Here is a 13860-nt window from a genome sequence, read left to right on the forward strand (position 1 = left end):
ACAATGCATTTGGTATATAGAGATTCAGAAAAATTTGACGTATTTCAAGAGATTTAAAGTCGTCAACTGCAATAATAGCATAAACAGGTTTCATTTGTACGATAAAGGTTTGGCTCGTTGGGAATTAAACACATCTAAATATTTATTTTGTTCAATAAATTAAAAAAATTCCGAATAATAATGTATCGATTCGACTAAAATGTTCACATCCTTCAGTTACCGCAAAATGCCATTTCAGTATGACTGAGAAGGAAACATGGAAACACTTAATTAAATCACATTTACAGTCTGCGGGACGAGTCAAGATGTAAAGATTAATTGGGGTTTTGGTTTAATTTCCTGTTGCAACAAAAAAAGTCAGCTACATCTTCACATACGTTAAATTACTGAGGCTTTCCATAAATGTAATGACTACTAACCGCGTACACCCATAACATTAAGTTTTTTTAAAAAAAGATTTATCTACGTATTTGAAAGGCAACAACAAACAAGAAAGTCAGTGTAAAGGATTGGCTATGGATAGTAAAGTACCCGCTCTTTTCATTACTGAAACCACGTAGCAGGTACTGGAATTTGTGAAAAAAAAAGATTGCGAGTTATTTTTAATAGTGCGCCAAAGGTATCGGCAGTGTGAGCAAACTAAACATCAACAAGCAGGCGGCGTGCTTATGTTATGCCACACATCACTGTAATTCAGGTAAGGGTATCGAAATGAATCGGCCAGTAAGTTATACAGGAAACCTATAACTTTTCACTCTGCTAAATACGCGTGCTGAAAAAGCTTATCCTCGCGACCCCCTGTTAGGCTGTTTTTAATGATTTGTGCTGGAATCCTGAATAAATAAATATATTCACCCAGCCATCCACCCACCGATCCGTTTTTCATTTCTCTCCTCCAGCTGAGGGTCAGAGTGAGGAATCTTATGTGCAAATAAATAGTATCTGTCCATTTGCTCTTGATGATGCTTAAATGACAGGGGGAATGTATTTCAGATCCTGAGGATTTACGACGCTAGAGGATGAACATACTTTTGTAGAGTCATATAAATGTTTGTTAAAGCCTGAACAGTTTATAATCCACAAGCCTAAGTTCACTAATGAAGGGGCTATAATAGCTATGTTGGTGTTAAACCCCAGCTAGCAGCAGAATCGTATTTAATCACTTCTTCCTTCTATCCATTTGTAGCCACTCTGTCCTGTGTGACAAAAAAGGCGGAAGCATGTAGCTAGAACCAAGCCACACCCCGTCACATCTGACAAAAAGCAATATGGGTGAAGGAGAGAAAGGCACAAAGAGGGGAGAGAGAGGGAGAGAGAAGTGTGAGGCCCAGTCCGTGACCAACACACAGTCTCAGCAGAACTCCGCATACCTATGCCACTCTTCATTAAGGATTGTTCCCCAAAGATGGTTACAGACATGAGATAATGAGGTCCTGAGATGACGCGGCCCTCCAAGTTTGGACCGGAGCTGTGTGCTGCCATTTCACCAAACAACACTGTACATCGGCACTACGCTACTCACATCTAATATGTAGCTCACAAAAGCTGATCTATCCCAAATCCCCACTAACAAACAGAGGCCCTGAGACAAATCATATAATGTCCCGCTTTATTCATTTCTCAACTAATTAACTGGAATCCCACCTCACTCACAGGACAATGCAATCTATGCCATAGGTCACAGGCCACAGTTGGCTGCCAAAGATTTTTGTGAAGGGCTAGGCTATGGCTTTTCTGAGGGCTATGGATGTAATTAAAAGATTGCTCTAAAGTAGAGAGGTTATGAGCTTTTCACTGCTTTGGTTCCGAAAAGCAAAATGATTCAAAATCAGATTTTACTCGGAGTACTTGATTGTATTCACACGTGGAATTTTCAGGTATGAAGAAACAAGATGCCACATTCACTGCAACTCATGTAAAATAAATGTGTGTAGTTCTGATGAAGTAATTCTCTATCTTGTCCTATAAATATGCCATTATTTAAACTAATTTAAGTGTATTTGAACAAATTTCAAAAGTTAGGACTAAGGAACTGTTGCTTTAGGTACTGTGGTACGGGTATTCTTTACTTAAGGTATAGAGCAACAGATAATCCATTAAATCCTATATAAAATATAATGTACACACATTAATATTCATTAATGATTACCTTCATTAATATTTATTTTCAAAATTTCCCAGACCAGAACATCTAACGTTATACATTTGAATGAATGTTTAGGTGAAAATAATGTACGATGAATTTATTTACGTAATCACGTCGGTATGGGTGCTGGGAAATATAATCTAAATGTATATGCACCTATTCTTTCTAGCAACAACATGCACAATTACGATATAGATTAAATGCAAACAAGATAAATGTTTATCCTCCCAGTGTGAAATATAATACGTTTAATCATGAAAGAAGCCATTTTACATACCACGTCACTAAAAATAGTGTTGTCCGTCTCATTATTCCCTAAGGTTATAGGCTAGTCTATATCAAATAATGATTATGACAGCAATACATTTCTCTCGCCTAACACGTGCTATACAAGATGAAAGTACTGCAGTATCTCTTTTAATCTACCTGAAGTACTTGATATTAAACAGTAGAGTCATTTTAAATATTCGACAATATATATGCCAATACAAACAATCTTTGCCTTCTTTAATAACAATCTAAAAATGCGTAATAGTAAAAATCAGAATTAAAAGTTGTTAGAATAAGTACGTTCCCTGCAAAAATGTTCTATATGTTCAGTCTGCAATAAGCTACTCGTGGAATAATCACTTCACGTATAAATAAATGTTATTCTATGAAATCCATGCGAAATTGTATGTGTTGTGTGAGCATAGATATGACCTTGTATTGCAGTAATATAGCATACACTTCACATTAATTAAGCTGAGTTACATAAAAACAATAAAAAAGTTTTGATTTGTTGAAATTCCTGCCTTTACTGTATTCACGGATTATTTAAATTAAGTATACTTAGTAGATTTTAGTAACCTAGTCCTTGATCATGCAACATACATTAATATTTTTTGACACCCTTATTGCAGTGTACACATGTAAAACACATATTACGATATTTAGACGCAGCGTTAGACCACTTGCAATATGTTCAAATGGGAGTTGTAGTCCTTTTTCCATGCCCTTTCATTCTAGTAAGATCTATCAGACCCTCAGCAATAGCCCAACCAAGTTCAACTAACGTTCAAACGCTCCTCGTCATTACTTTAAAAACGACTTTATGCCTAACATCTGGAGGGAACTGGAATAAATCACAACACTTACCCCACCATTTACTATTTATCTCATTTTCCCACCGCCTGTCCAGGTAAGTGTCGCGGTAGTTTACTGCTTATTATTATTTTTTTGCATGGCGTTTGTTTTTCTCTTTCAAAAATTCACAAGTATTTCAAACGCAACTGGGCAGTGCAAATGTGTGCACTACGTAATACATAGTATCGCAGCGGTTTTCATGTCATGTCATGCAGTCGCGTTTGGACGGAACGCTTATTTTTTATGTAAATTTTGCTGCATCGTAATACTTACAACGAAAGCAACACATATAATCATAAATGTTACTACACCTATACCAGCATTTTTAGTTCACGCAACGTCACGTCGTTCTCTAAATAATACAAGCAATAAGTTATAGTTATTTTTAAATGAAAATGATACACAATATAGCCTGTTTGTCACTGCAATAAGAAAATGCATTGATTCGAAATATTATCACAATGCATTGTGGAAGCCGCTTGAAGTCACAGTGCAAACGCAAAGACCGTCGGACTATTGTGACTGGGCAATTATTTTTGGTGGATAGACTTAATCGCGCGCGCGCACGCACACACACACCTCTTCATATTAAACATGCACGAATGAAATACAAATGTTAGCTGAGAACCACAACTGAGTTTTTATTCATTTCTGGCTTATGGAAAAAAGACCTGAAATTAGGATAAACCCGCAGTTTTTACTGAATTACTGCCCCCCCCCCCCCCCCAAAAAAAAAAAAAAAAAAAAAAAAAAAAACAATTTAAAGGGGAAAAACCGCGGGTTATGGCTTCTTTCCAAGACACTCCTCATAGGTCCAGGGCTACTTTAGGCAAGAGGAAAGAGAGTATTGGCATTAAATTATACAGAGAGAGGATTAACCATGAGTGACAACCAAATTATAGCCGAACAATTTTGCCTTGATTCTTAGATAAACAATAAACTGGTAGTAATTTAAAGGCAATGTTATATTTAATATTGTTTATTCGAAGAATTAGATTTCTGTTTTACTTGCACCTTATTTATCACAGCTAACGAAAACCCTGGTTTTTACTCATTACTCTTTCATGTGATCAAATATTATTCTTACTGAATTATTAGGCATTTACACTATTTATGCACAGTGTTTTACTTTTTAATAGAATTATATGCAGGTGCACATTTTTTAAGTTGCTGATCCTATAGTGAAAAAAAGTTCACATTGTGACTCTGTTCTACACACAGTGTTAATTGACACGAAGGCTCTCATTGCCCCACACACTGGTTTCCATTACTTTCTGCTTGTTTCGCTGTGGTGACATCTGTAATCCGCGCAAATGTCTCACGATTGATAGACAGATTATAACGTCACGGTCCTGTGGCCGCTAAGGGCACGAGTGCATAGGTACCGATCATGGCTCGTGTTTAGCCAGTAGGTCAGGAGACGGAAGTGCGGGGCTTCCCCCGCATTGGGCTGGAGCAGTGCAGTGGCATTTAAAAATCTCAAATTCTGCCGACCGTCCTCTTCCATATAATAGGAATGCGATCGATTCATAGTTCAGGTGGTGTTTTTGTTTTTTCAAATTGGTATCCATCTGCAAGTAATTCAGTTAGTTGGTAGTCAAAGATTAACGTTATTTTGCTAGACCAAATCAGTAACAGCAACATCTGCGGAGAAACACTCCTAAAACTATTGGATAAATTGGATACAATCAAACAACGGAACAGTGACGTGCCTTTGGTGTGTTCATTTGTGAGAGGGCAGAAGAGCCAAGACTGCCTTTATTGTTTCTTATAAAAATACTTACCCCCAATCCCGGGTTAAAATGACTGCAACCAACATCAAACAGTTACAACTGTACTTCATACATGACCTGTTAATGGTTATTAGCAACCTGGCATGAATTTCGAAATGAGGAGTCTGATTATAAAGGCAAACTTGTGGTTGCAGAAGTTTAAATGGATGCCTTTCATCTTATGACCTGCCCCCCCCCCCCCTAAAACCATCCTGCTGTTCCTCAGCAACTGGAGACTAGATCTTGCCTTGTAATGTGACTGTCTTGGTCATATCCATAAGGTTATGCAAAGGTTATAACATTGTTGAATTTATTTCTGCACAGTCCTCAGCGACAATGGTGACAATCGTTGTTCAGTGGGAGGCAGTTCAGGCAGCTCAGTTTAGATAATTGTTGTGTAGTGAAATGAAAACAATTTTTACTTTCTGGGAAAAAGGGTTTTACTGAGCACAAATGTCAAGAACGCACAGTATCAAAGGAACTGGGAAAAATGATGGTTCACTGCCCTACTTCACAGGCTCCTTACAAAACTCTAGAAATGAAAAGGTAACGTGTGTCTTGTGATCAGGGTGCACATTATAAAATGGTACAAATCCCTAAAATGCATATTTTGTATCTGTGCTGAGCTTCTATAAAATGTGTTGGCTTGGCTGTTTTGCTTCTATATTTAGACAGAAAATTTTTATATGTAGACATTCATTTTCTGGTTGTGTTTTTCATGTTTCATATAGATAAGTTATCTGATGAATAAGCCGACTTACCATTTAAAAGTAAAAGCGTGAAATAGCCACCATTTTCACCTGAAAGGTGAAACAGGTGCGTTTCTTGTTCTTTTACCTTATGGTTTATACAGGTATGCTTCCTTCCACTTTCATACCAGTTAGATTTATAACATCATGGTTGCCAGTTCCAACTAGAATTTCATCTGGACCGCTGCTACATGTGGGACTTTTTGCTTCTCTATATCCTCCAATCACCCCTCTCCCTCCCCCGGTCTGCCTGGCTATCAGTTGGCCAACAGTTGAAACGAGTATCAATTATAAAACTTTGTGTATGGCATACTACGCAGCTGTGAGCATCCTGTATCATATCGTCTTTGGGAGTTCAAGAACTGTAAACTCTGCTGAGTTCGCTGTGTTCCTCCACACCAAGACCTGTGTCATGTGTCCATGAGGCCCGAAGTGTGAACTTTCTTCTCTGTGATGGGATGATTTTTTTTCCATGTTACATAATAATTTAAATTAATTACTTAATCTTGCTGGAATATGTTTGTGAGGTATTGTTCTCCATTGTATTATGTTTGTGAGTTATTGTTCTTCATTGTACCGAGTATGGGAGTACCATGCTATAAAGTATTACTTTATTCTTTACATGAAAAGACACATAAGATACTGGTTACAAGCTTGTGTTTATGATATCAAACTTTTTTTTTATTGACTATACTTTGAAAATACAAGAAAAACCTCCCAAAAAGCAAAGAGCACATAATGTGAACACTACCCACTACCCTTTTTCTCCCACTGCCCTACATCATTAATTGAGTCTGTATGATATATGTAGAAAAAGAAAGGACTGGAGTGCACAGATCACCTTGCAGTTTGACCAAGATCTTCAACAGCGGAATTCATTCTTCCCCCCACAACTGTTTACATGTGGCAAAGCGAGTCTAGAGAGCTGCAATACAATCACATTCTCACATTGCCTCTGGTCTCAGCAGAGACAAACGGTAATGCAATATTTTTCCTTAGCTCCTTCTGGAGCAGGTTTTGACAAATAAATCAATTCCATTACACTGCTAGAAACATTGCAGATAGCACTGGAAAAAATGTGCCGTTTGTTCGCTCAGCTGTTTCCTATTGGATCTCTGTGCTCTTTGCATCACCCCCACCCACCCAAAATGAATACTTATTGCAGATGACAAAGTCAAGATCGCACTTTTTGCCATGCTGTTGTATAGGTGGCTCACTGCTAAAATGTTCACTTAACAGCTATCTTAAAATTATGCATAAAGAGGGAGCGGCCATTAATTGTAGGACTGGGATGAATAACAATTTCTTAAAAAACCTAATTAGTGGTTTAAATCATAAAAATGATGTAAAAGAATACAGGTGTTAAAGGCATTATTAAAAGCTGAAATCTTTATTCACAGATTGAATTCTGGACCTTGGAGGCACGTTCATTGTCATGTAGGCAAACGTCACCTTTGATGTTAAGGACTCACTCTCTATAAGAGGAAAAAATAAAAAATAATTACTAATTGATACAAAGAATCCACATCTGTTACATATTTGCATTTCTGTCCAGTCTACTTGCGAATAAAGTTACTAAAATGCTCCACTGTTTGAATGTTGTCCACCTGCAAGTGTGAATCCACGCCGCAATTTACTTCACGTGCCTTGAGAACCTTATCTACATTCTGAAAATAGACATTTTTTGTGTAGTTTAATGCTGGACATTTTTATTGCGAATGGCAAACATGCATACCAAGATAATCCCAGTTTCTTAATAAAAACATGCTAGTAATATCACTTGCAGTTACATACTGAAAGCCATGCTGACATTTTCTGTGCAGTATGGAAATACCATAGCAAAGTAAAGAACTATTCAGACTAATCAGCCAAATGACAAGAAAATGTATGTTAGAGGAAAACCTCTCTGGTTTTGAGCTTCTAATGTTGCAGTTTAAAGTTTTGTAAACATGGAGGTGGAGGAAAGGACAGAACAATGTTTCTTACACTGAGACACAAAAAACATCCACCACAGAAAATATACAGGATTCACCATATTCAGTAGAACATTTTTTTCTTCAATGTACTACCAGATAAAGCAGATGGCTATTTGATAAGGAAGGAAAAACGAGTGCAAGCAAAGGATGCACACAAGTGGCTGAAGCACCAAAAGTTTTGGCGGCTACAGAATTTACATTATAATACACTGAAGCTACAAAGCTGGAGTCCACAAGGCTCATGTTTTTGTCTGATAGTCTGGTAATCCGGAACGCTGGAATCCTTCTAACAAGATCAGGTACCAAAGTAAATCACTTTAGCAAAAAGCAATCATATAATCTACATTGTTATTTTGTTTCATTGCATAAAACATTAACATTGCAAACAAAACTCATTTACAACTGCAGCTGGTTTTCCAGTCCCAGAATTCAGATTTTAGATTTTCACCAAAACCCTGGGAAAAGATGTGAGCCCAATAAAAGGCACGTCCAGATCAGTAATGCTAATGTTCATAGACAAATGATAGATATGGTGTGTTTATCATGCCTTCCAGTGAACTGACGCCAGGCTGACTCTAAAACAAACTGCTCTAGTGACTAGCTGCACAAGGGCCAGATGTGTCTGCTGGTCACCAACAAAAAACTTACAGGTGAACATAATGGTCCAACTTAAGGCTCATGCAAGACAGGAGCTCTACTCTGAACCACAGCACTGGAGTGTGTTGCTCACAGTTTAGAATGCATGAAGTGATAGTCTCCCTAAACCATAAAAAATGCACTGCACCACAAGCTACTTTTTACCACTCACTGCCAGTTTCCGAACAGTCAAAGATGGTGACAATGTTGATCTTAAGCGACAGTGACTGGGCCATCTTCAGGCCAGGAGCGGTTTACTAGATGATCAAAATGCTGCATGTAATTATGAAAGTTACCCCCCCCCCCCCAAGAAAGACACGACAATTTTCACAATGAGACAGAAGTTTTCTGCCAAAACAAAACAACAGCGATAATCACAAGACAGTTGTATTTACATATTTTATATTAATAACATATCAGTTGTTCTCATATAGCTGGTAGGATATTTTGCTTGATTTTTCCAGCTTCAACGTTTGTCTGAAACCATTGCATACATCAGAACTGTCTTTGCCTTCCCCTTTGGTTCGCCCCAGAAATATGAAACACAGAATGCTGCTTTTTTCTATCAAACAAGTGTAACAATTCAAAAGACTGACAAGCTTGTGCCTTGTATTTCATTCCATCTGTAACCTGATGTTTCATCTACTAATTTGCTGGAAACTGCGATTGTGCTTCAGGATTTAATTTCTGCTTCACAGCTGTTGACTGCAGTGGGTCAAACCTTTGTTTCATTTAAATTTGTTTGAAAATTATTTCATTTAAGTTTGTTTGAAAACGTATTTAAGGAGACTCCCTTTTCTATTAACCAGTGCTTGTTTGATCCGAGGAGGCACTGCCTCACCTCACCACTGCACAACAAACACCAAGGGTTTTCCATGTTGTGTAAGGCATGACAAAGAATACCACTAACACCTTCCAGCTGCAGTTTTTGTTGAAACTTTGGGGGCATTTTCAATGGATTCTATTGAAAGTTAACACTAGAACTTTTAGACACCTATAGAAAAAAGTGAATTGAACAGAATTATAAAAGATAAAAGGAACTGCAACTTTATTAATCCGTTTGAAAAACAAAGTAAAACCAGACAGTAGTGTCTGCAATTTGAGGAATTATCATTTGCCACAAGAAAAGAATCCTCAACTTTCTAAGTGTTCTTATGGGTGCAGGGAAGAAGGAGCACCATCAAGTCAGTCAGGAGTTCAGAACAAGTGTGCTGTGGTAGCAGAAAAGAAAAAAGGCAATGAAACAATTATTAGAACTGCAGAACATGATGGGAAACTAACCTGAAGTTTGATCTAGTCACATCCCATCTCTTCTTTATTTAAACAACCACTCAATCAGGCTCCGCTCAGGAATGTTCTTCCAGACACAGTAGCAGTAGTATAAAATTTATTCACATACTTTATGTGTTCACTGACGCGCAAGAAAAAAATCTTAAATCACAGCTTTTATTTAGACTATTCCACAGCCATTTATATTATGAAATATGTATTAAAATATCAGATTAAATATTATATATAGATTATATATATATTTGAATGCCCACTTTTTCTTTTAATATTACTATTCTGGCCAGCACAGGCAGTCCCATAGCCTATTTTGGGGGGCTTCCCCTATTTCTTCAGATTGATAGTGGTAACCATTCTGTGGGCTGAGCCCCCCTATGGGCCAAACCCTAGAATCATCCTTCCTGGGCAACTGACAGGAACATCCCCTGCCCTGGTAGTGTTAACATGGTCAACAAATTCCTTACTGCTGGCAGTGATGCTGAAATGCTGTCAGGTATACTGATGAAAGAAAGTTATGACATCATCATAGATTACCGCCGATGCATCACTGGTTTATTGAAAAAGCACCAAATCACTGCCCATCTGTTACTGTCAGCCTGTTCCTACTCATATGCAACGTCATGAGCAACAGGCTGGGATTTAATAACCAAACAGCTGGACTAGTTTGATCCACGGTATGCCCACCACCACTGCATGCCAGCTTCCAGGAGACATCTGAATGAAGTTCATAGGTAGGGAGGATAGCCTTCATCAAACAGTAGTACTAAAGGGCATATTCTATTGAGATTGCCAGGAAGCAAAGTAAGTAATAGTGTTGTCTGGATTGTTAACATATTGAATTATTACGGCATACAAGACAGTCACTGAAAATATACTTCACATAATTTTATGTGTTTATGACACTATACGTCAAATAATTTACCTTTATGCTCTAATTTATTTTGCATTTCCCCCAGTTTCATAAAATATTGTGCTCACTTTGATTATCTCTAAGGATGTAATATCCCCCAAGAAGAATGAATAAGGACGTAAATGGGGTATAAAGGATGAAACCGCTAGCGGATTATTTTGGTAACACCTGCGCGTTAACATGAAAAATCATGGTTACTGTTCTTAACAGTTAATAAAAGCTTCCAAGTACTCCTTATGTTTTCATTTATGTTTCTTTATGACTGCTTATAAGTGATAAGTTATTATATGTACTAGCTAATAACCACTGAGCATACACATCGATAAAATAACCTGTATCTAAATAAATGAGCGACCGAAGATCTAAAAATTATTCTACCACAGAAGTGACCCTTTATTAAACACAATGACGGATCTTCCGAAAGAGAGTTGTCTTTGAGACAAATAACGATCGACGGTAATAACCGCTTGGTGTAACAATAAGAAACGCTTAGTTCTGCATTATGTGGATTGAAAGTCCAACTAATACGCGCCATGAACAAGAATTCTGCAAATCTTACCATTAATTGTTTGAGTCAGTATTTTATTGTACCGTTATGTTTGTGAGAGCACTAGCTGATGCAGCTTATTGACTGTTTTACTGAGGCTGTTTGATTAAATTCAAACATTTGTTGCCAGCGTAACTGTGTTACTGTGCTTTCCGTTTAGCGACACCTTCAGTTAAGTTGAAATGTGCAAGAAATCGGTGTGAAGCTTGAGGAGGAGCACGGGTGACAAAATGCCTAGTGTTTCATATACCCGTTATTCGGTTAGCGGCAGAATGGCACCGTTTGCACCTTCCAGCTCAGGGGAAACAAGAAACACAAACATTTAAACCAAACACAAGTCATATTGCTGTACAGCAATCGCGAACAGATAAATGGGATGTGAATGATAGCGACGTGAAACACTGGCATATGCTTCCTGCGAAAGATCTGCAGCCAAGACAGCACACTTATAAACCACAAAAGTTGCCAAGGCGCCACCTGGATCAAAATCGCCACTTCTCAAACTAGATGGTTTGTCACAAAAAGCAGGAAGATCACCTTCTCTGACGTTTATACTGTCAGATATATTTTCAGTGCTGCCACAATTAACAGATAATCTTATACTTTAGGAAGCGCTTTGTTGGGATTATATAAACTGGCATTTTGATGTAAAATGCCATTGAATAAGCAACGACATTCACATGGTCAAAAGGTGTAATCACGTTTTCACGCACATATTTCGAATATAGTACAGTTAGAAGCTATTGTAAAATTGAATCACACCTGCGAGGAAAACGTGAAGGCTACATGAAAGAGGCTATTTGACACAATGCCTATACATAGAAAAACTGATTTGACCGAAGCTTTTCGTAATGTAAGATCTTTAAAAATATTTAACCAGTGGGAGTTGTGAAAAAAATGTGTTACACCGTGGCAAAACTCCGGTTGGGCTCCTACTGGAATCTTTTCGTCAAGTAAAAGGGCAATATTGTAAACAACACAAAAGACCTAGGTATAGACGAATAACAGTCAATATTGAAAGAGTAATATTTACCTAATTTGTACGTCACTTTGGAAAAAAGCGTCTGCTGAGTAAAATAAATGTAAATGGAATATAAAATATTCCTGTTTACTTATTTAAAACTATGATAACCTCGCATTAGAACATTGATAATTTGAAAAACGTAATCTCTGCTGCTCATATTCTGAAATTAGTGTGCATCTTGATATACTGAACAGGTTACACACAGGATACTGCACGAATGTACTTTAGTCAATGTTTAACTAAGACAGTTGACCACCGCCGATTCCCTGTTGTGTGCTTGCAAATTAACTATCTACTGCGTAGTCGGCGCCAGTGTGCATTTATCACACCCATGAGGCAGCCGGGAAAAGACTGGATGGTCTAACAAATCGCTGCATCTGATCCGAGGAAAACCTGATACGGACAATAATTTGTACGGTTTGTCTTTTCCTCCACAGGACACTCACAATTGTTTTCTCACTTTTAATGCAGAGTATAAGACTAATAAACAGGAGTTACATATTAAAACGCATTGACTGTGATATGTTGAACAAACAACTTGCACTTTTGCGTCTTAAAAGACAAAAGCCAGTGCATTAACAGTTCAATAACAGACAGACAAAACGACACATACATTCTATGATTACATCCATCCAATGAATAACTGAAGATCTTGGGGGAGAAGCTGATCTAGTTAATTATTTAACATATTTTAATAATCAGTCCACCTCACCTCTGACAACGCAAGCTAATTAAGGCCTTGCACATAATATTTTTGGCGTAAAAGTTGAACGTCATCGGCAAGGAATCAGACACCCTCAGTCGAAAGGTTGTCACCAGCGCGAAGTGTGGAGGGCCTGTTCCTTTTAAGTGCTCTCCTTGATATCTAAAAACGTGTTTTATTGCACTTCTGGTCTCCGCATCATCACACTATCATGCAGGCACATTGTAGTGAGAACGGGACGGAGACGCTTCTGGTGACTCACCGTGGGAGACGATATGTCCACACAGAAAGGCTTTAAACAAATAAATGCCAGTTATAGTCTCACAGAGATAGGCTCGACGCCTGTAGACCTTCCTAGAGGAGTAACGTCGTGACCCACAAGTGGCGAAGACAGAGCTATACGTCGCCATGAAGTGTTCATGAGAAGATTCTTTGTAAAGTTGCTTAACACAACCGCAACTCAAGCTTTCCAGTAATTTGCCTTATGTACTTAGGTGTATATATAACTGTCCCTTTAAACTGCATTAAATATTTTTGTAATTCAAAAAAGGCGATTTTAGACCCCCCCCCCCCAGGTAAATATGCAAAACAAATTTCATTCTTTTGGCGGTTTAATTTGAAATGTGTTGCGTTTCCCCGTTGAAGGTGATATGCAATAAGATCGCTATATGCAAGGTCCGTCAATACAGCTGTATGTTTGTCCAGTCATGGCAAGTCGAATTTAATTGAATTACAAACTGTCGCCGTTTTAGCTCTCCGTGATAAACCTTGCCTCTCTTTCTATAGAGAAACTGGTGCCCATAAAACACGCCGTCGTCCATCGAACAGCATAACCTGATAAATTAAATCACATTCCCAGTATCGTGCTCTATCAGGATCCAGCTCACTGCCATATAGGAGGCATACTATGAAACCATGAGAGCGACTTTGGAATAATAATAATAAAATAATACTGCGATTCGAGGCATTTATAGACAAAAACAGA

This window comes from Brienomyrus brachyistius, chromosome 7, assembly GCF_023856365.1.
Source record: "Brienomyrus brachyistius isolate T26 chromosome 7, BBRACH_0.4, whole genome shotgun sequence".
In the NCBI taxonomy this organism is placed as follows: Eukaryota; Metazoa; Chordata; class Actinopteri; order Osteoglossiformes; family Mormyridae; genus Brienomyrus; species Brienomyrus brachyistius.